Source organism: Camelina sativa, chromosome 3, assembly GCF_000633955.1.
Source record: "Camelina sativa cultivar DH55 chromosome 3, Cs, whole genome shotgun sequence".
In the NCBI taxonomy this organism is placed as follows: Eukaryota; Viridiplantae; Streptophyta; class Magnoliopsida; order Brassicales; family Brassicaceae; genus Camelina; species Camelina sativa.
The window spans coordinates 25,256,174-25,263,098 of record NC_025687.1 but is presented as its reverse complement, the minus strand read 5'-3'; positions in this window follow the sequence as shown (position 1 = coordinate 25,263,098).

Sequence of the window (6,925 nt, the reverse complement as noted above, 5' to 3'; positions counted from 1 at the left end):
TAAACGTGATCTTCAGGAACGTCCTGGCACAAATGGAGATCGGAGAGAGTGACGTCAAACCAGAATGCCATTCTTTGACCGGTTTCGACGGGGATCATATCATGTCAGTCGGCACCATCGATCTGCCAATTTTCTTGGGAAGCATGATCATGTATTTCAGGTTTGCCGTCATCGACAAGCCTACTATCTACAACGTAATCCTTGGGACCCCGTGGATCCATAAGATGAAAGCAGTACCATCGACGTATCATCAGTGCGTCAAATTCCCAACCCCGAAAGGTATATATACGCTGCGCGGAAACCAACAGAGTGCAAGAGCCTGCTTCCTGATCGAACACAGGATTCGCACAGGAAAGAAGTTATAGCAATCAAAGCAGCGGGTCGGCGACGACAGCTCGTCACCGACCGAAGGAAAGCCGACCCCAATTCAGCAGGGCGTCGCTACAACAGAAGAAATATGTTTGGACGACACTGACAAGAATATCAGAACAGAGATAACCCCGGTCATGCGAAGCGAGCTAATCCTTTTTCTCAAAACAAATATATCGACGTTCGCATGGACTGTAACTGACATGAAAGGAATCGACCCAACCGTCACAACTCACGAACTCAATGCCGATCCAACACACAAACCAGTCAAGCAAAAACGATACAAGTTAGGACCCGAAAGATCGCAAGCCGTAAACGACGAAGTGGACAAACTCCTTAGCGATGGATCCATCGTCGAAGTAAAATATCCTGACTGGTTGGTCAATCCAGTAGTCGTCAAAAAGAAGAACGGGAAATGGCGAGTCTGCGTGGATTTTACCGACCTAAACAAAGCTTGCCCAAAGGATAGTTTCCCCTTGCCACGAATCGATCAACTCGTCGAAGCAACCGCAGGAAACGAGCTGCTGACCTTCATGGACGCCTTTTCCGGGTACAATCAGATATTAATGCACAAAGACGACCGGGAAAAAACGTCGTTCATCACAGACAGGGGGACATACTGCTACAAAGTCATGCTTTTCGGCTTAAAAAACGCGGGGGCAACTTACCAACGACTGGTCAATAAAATGTTCGCTGAAAAACTCGGCAGGACGATGGAAGTTTATATAGACGACATGCTTGTCAAGTCACAGCGGGCAAATGATCATATCACTCATTTACGACAATGTTTCGACGTCTTAAACAAGTACGGAATGAAGCTAAACCCAGCCAAGTGCACTTTCGCAGTCAAATCGGGAGAATTCCTCGGCTACTTGGTGACCCGGCTAGGAATTGAAGCAAACCCCAAGCATATTAAGGCAATACTCGACCTACCATCACCAAAAAATGCTAGGGAAGTGCAACGACTAACTGGACGAATTGCGGCCCTAAATCGTTTCATATCTAGGTCAACTGACAAGTGCCTACCTTTCTACCAAATCCTCAAGACCAAAGGGAAGTTCGAATGGAACGAAGCCTGCCACGAAGCATTCAGCAAATTAAAGAGCTACTTATCCACCCCCCCCCTCCAATCCTTGCCAAGCCAGAGTTTGGAGAAGTCCTGTTACTCTACATCGCAGTTTCCGAATCCGCCGTCAGCGGCGTACTCGTCAAGGACGACCGAGGAGAACAACGACATATTTTCTATATAAGTAAATCCCTTGACGATGCAGAAACGCGTTACCCGACAGTCGAAAAGGTCGCCATGGCAGTCGTCACATCGGCAAGGAAGCTCCGACCATATTTTCAGTCACATACCATTGCCGTCCTATCCAACCAGCCCTTACGATCTGTATTACACAGTCCAAATCAATCTGGCCTGTTGACGAAGTGGGCGATCGAACTCAGCGAGTACGACATCGAGTACCGCACACGCCCAGCTGCTAATTCCCAAGTGTTGGCCGACTTCTTAATCGAGCTACCACTAGACGTATCCGGGCCAACCTCCACCGACCCGACAGACGACCGGTGGACATTGCATGTGGATGGAGCATCTTCGCACCTTGGATCCGGTGTGAGAATCCGCCTTACTTCTCCATCCGGCGAAATCTTAGAACAATCTTTTCGTCTTTGGTTTCAAGCAACCAACAATGTCGCCCGAGTATGAAGCACTTATCGCCGGACTTAAGCTCGCCAGCGGGATGCAAATCAGACGAATCCGCACTTTCTGTGATTCACAGCTCGATGCCAATCAATTTAGCGACAAATACGACACAAAAAGCGAACCTATGGCAGCATACCTTAACGTCGTCAAAATTCTGTCCAAACGATTCGACGAATTCGAGCTCGTCAAAATCCCCAGAGGGGACAACGCCCAGGCCGACGCCTTAGCAGCACTCGCTTCAACATCCGACCCGGACCTACGATGTATCATCCCAGTTGAGAGCATCGATACGAAAAGTATAGGGGGAACACGAGCCGAGACATGCCTCGCCCTTCACCAGCCTAACAAAATCCGAACCACCTATCGAACGGCGACATCACGTCGGCAATGCGAACCTCCCTCAGAAAACGACCCAACGGACTGGCGAGTTAAAATCCGGTCATATCTCACCGTTGGTGACGTGCCCACAGACAAATGGGCCAAGAGACGGTTCAAAGAAAAAGCTGCTCATTATACCCTAATGAAAGAGCACTTACTTCGATGGACCGCATCCAGAAACCTTCTCTTATGTATACACGGCGACAACACATAACGTGTCATGATAGAAACCCACGAGGGAGCCGACGGAAACCACTCGGGTGGACGAGCCCTGGCACTACGAATCAAAAAGCACGGCCATTACTGGCCCACAATGATGTCCGATTGTGAAAATTTCATTGCCAGATGCGAAAAGTGCCAGCGACACTCCCCCATAATCCACCAGCCGACCGAACTCTTGCGACATGGCGTAGCCCCATACCCATTCATGCGCTGGGCGATGGACATTATCGGCCCACTACCCGCTTCCAGGCAGAAACGCTATATCCTCGCCTCACCGACTATTTCACCAAATGGGTCGAGGTCGAGTCCTACGCCAATATCAAGGCCAAAGACGTCCAACTCTTCGTGTGGAAGTATATCATCTGTCGTCACGGTCTTTCTTACAAAATAGTCACCGACAACGGTTCACAGTTCATTTCTCTGCAATTCGAAATTTTTTGTGCAAGATGGCGAATCAAATTGCGAAAGTCAACACCAAGATCCCCACAAAGAAATGGACAAGCCGAAGCAACAAATAAAATTATACTTGACGGCTTGAAGAAGAGGTTCGATGCCAAGAAGGGCGCTTGGGCCGACGAACTCGACGGTGTACTTTGGTCTTGCCGAACAACCCCACGACAAGCTACCAACCAAACTCCGTTTTCTCTGGCTTATGGGATGGAAGCAATGGCACCTGCTGAAGTCGGCAGTACGAGCCTTCGACGAACAATGCTCGTCCAAGATACCGCACTCAACAGTCAAATGCTCCTCGATCGAATCGACGAGTTGGAAGAACGCGACAAAGCGCTGCTACGAATTCAGAACTATCAACTCGCCGCAGCGAAATACTACAACAAGAAGGTCCATAACCGACACTTCGACGAAGGAGATCTCGTCCTAAGAAAGGTCTTCGAGAACACCGCCGAGCCTAACGCCGGCAAGATGGGAGCCAACTGGGAAGGCCCATACCAAATATCCAAGGTCGTTCACCCTGGCGTTTACGAACTTTTAACAATGAGCGGCGAACATGTACCAAGGTCTTGGAACTCCATGCATCTAAAGCATTGCTACGACTAAAAAAAAAAAGCTCGGCTATGATCAGCTTGCTCTTTCTATTTTGAACAATCATGTAATGTGAACTACGAGCGGCTTGATCCCTCCTGATTGGGGGGTACGTAGGCAGTCCCGTCTTACGGGACCCATCTGCCAGTAATATATTTTTCTTTTATGATTGAATCGTCGTTCTAATATACTCTATAAAAGCCGAGTCGCAACTCGCAAAAAGGGGTAAGCCGACATTCATGAGTCGCACCTAACTCTATAAAAGCCGAGTCGCAACTCGCAAAAAGGGGTAAGCCGACATTCATGAGTCGCACCTAACTCTATAAAAGCCGAGTCGCAACTCGCAAAAAAGGGGTAAGCCGGTATTCATAACTCACACCTAACTCTATAAAAGCCGAATTGAAACACGCAAAAAAGGGGTAAGCAGACATTCATGAGTCGCACCTAACTCTATAAAAGCCGAGTCGCAACTCGCAAAAAAGGGGTAAGCCGGCATTCATGAGTCGCACCTAACTCTATAAAAGTCGAGTCAAAACTCGCAAAAAAGGGGAAGCCGACATTCATGAGTCGCACCTAACTCTATAAAAGCCGAGTCGCAACTCGCAAAAAAGGGGTAAGCCGGCATTCATGAGTCGCACCTAACTCTATAAAAGCCGAGTCGCAACTCGCAAAAAAGGGGTAAGACGACAATCACGAGTCGCGCCTAATCCTATTTATCCAAGCCGAGCTGCGACTCACAACACGACGCTACTCGAAGCAAGAATAAAACAGCGATATAAAGATAATATAAAGACTTTATTCGAACGACGAAAATAGTGCTAAAAAAAAACGACCCCGCCTTTGCACATAAAAAAAGGGGGGAACAGAAAAACAATCATTCAATCCCAAGATCGGCGTCCGACGGAGTGACGAACTCTAACCCCCCGATCATCGTCTGCCAGTAACGGCATGACTCCTTCACATCTTTCAACACGACCATTGATACGCACAAATCCCATCAGCGCGTTTGCTCTCATCAAAGTATTGCCTCATGCCTTCCAGTTGACTAATATAACGAAACAACACGTCGATACGAGTCCGACAAGCAACGATCTCAGCAAGTTCTTCAAACGGCCTTCGACCAATAGACTCAAGGTCGCCTTGTTCAAGGTCAGGTATCACAACTTCCGCAAATAATGCCTCACGACGAGAACGCTAGTCCTGTAGTCGTTCCCATTGCCACGTCGTAACAAAGAGCCCCTCGTCGATCAACACCAAAGTAACGCTCGAATGAACGATGAGTAGCAATGATGTAAGCCCTCAGCCGCTGAATGCGAGCATTGTAGTAATCAAGCTCTCTTTGCAACCACGCCGACCTCGTCGTTACCGGCATCAGAACAACCTTTCCCTAGACACAAAAGACAGAGCAAATCGCCAAAGCAAAACATGAAATGAATTTGGCAGTGATTGAAGGATTATTTATACGGTATGAGGCACAATTTCCAAAGATAGGTGACCAATAACAGACGCCTCGGAAATCATCGTCATTAAATGACAAGTAATTAATACGCAAAACGGTAATAAAATTCAAAAGGAGCCAGCACCCGACAACAACAGTTTAACATACGGGATCTGACCCCAAAACACGGCGCAAAAGTAAGCATACACAGGAGCCGACCCTAAATAAGGCAGGAACGATAACGATTAAAACAAAATTATGAAACAAGACCATCGACTGGAGACTCGCGACCAGGAGTTGGAGGACGTCCATCAGTATGACGTTCTTCATTCGGATCGCTCGCGTCTTTTTCAACCTGTTGCTCGGTCCCATCAGCTTCGGCCTCCCCACTATCGGACCCTTCGGCCTCAACCTCCTCTTCACGATCCTCGTAACCCTCGCTCTCAGGATAAGCAACCCAAACTGGGACAGAGGGGAGAGGCTCAACAAAGACCGAAGCAACGTCGAAATCAGCATCGGCAATGTCCGGAAGCTCAATACTTCCCACCTCGTCCTTCAGATGAGACATCACGGCGACAATCCCCTCCTTGACCCCATCGGCGGTTAGCGAAATTTGACCTTCGGCGACGAGAGTCTCGAGCATCTGGACGTTTCCCATAACTTGATTATATTCCAGGAATTTTTCCCTGGACTCCATGACCACGTCAGCATACCTCTTGTGTTTGGCTAGCAGCTTTTGCACACGAGCGCTCAACTTAGTAAAGGCGCTAATCCTCTCAAAGTACCCGAACTCCTCACACCGATCTCTGATCCTCTTCGTCTCTGAGCTGAGGGTAAGCTGCAGCCTGCTACAAGAGGCGTCTGACGCCTCGAGCTTTTGCATAAGACAATCCCTCTCCGAGACTAATCTGCGTCGATGGTCTTCAAGCTTCGCAACCTCATTGCTCAACCTTTGATTAGATTGAACCGCCACGCCAAGCTGGGCCTCGAGACGTTCAACCCTCTCAGCCAAACTCGACGCTCCCGGATGATCGCCCTCCAGATCACGAACGCGACGATCGTAGCGCGAAGCCAAACGATTAGTTCGTGCAATAAGGTGCAAAAAAAAAACGAGTGTAAAAAAAAAAAAGGGACGAGAGGACTTCATACGGGATTGGTAAATCTGACGAACCTCAAATGCGGCTTGGGCAACTACAGTAACCGCATCCTCTTCCTTCATCCTCTAAGCAGGAAGTATGTGACATGCACCAAAATGAATCTTCCGAAAACGTTTGGCGCAAGATCGAGGGTCGTCCGGAAAAGGACGAGCTGAGGAGGAGTGAGTGAAGCTCCAGCCATAATCAGACGTCTTTTGCTTCTTCGAAGGATCTGGTCGCTCTTGGCCAGATACCTCTTTCCTCTTCTAAGGACTTTTAGAAACCTCAGCGTGACGACGAGGAGCCTCGCCTGTCTTCCTTCTCGGGAGCGTCTCGGCAGGCTCGATGTGACGGTTTGGAGGAAGAATCCTGGAAGGCTGTCTTGGAGAAGTCTCGACCGACCGATGAGACTGGGAAGGAACTCTCTGGGTCGAACCAATGTCGGCAGGATGAGTCTCGGGACGAGACTACTAGAGAGGAATCGAACGAGGTAAGGAAGAAGACTCTCGAACCCGACGGTAGCGAGCAGATACGTCGGGAACATTTGTGTTCAGTCTCCCTATTGTTCCGGCTAAAATCGTGGACAACAGAAACGGTTTTAGGCATGCGCACCAAAAAAAAAAAAAAAAAAAAAAAAAA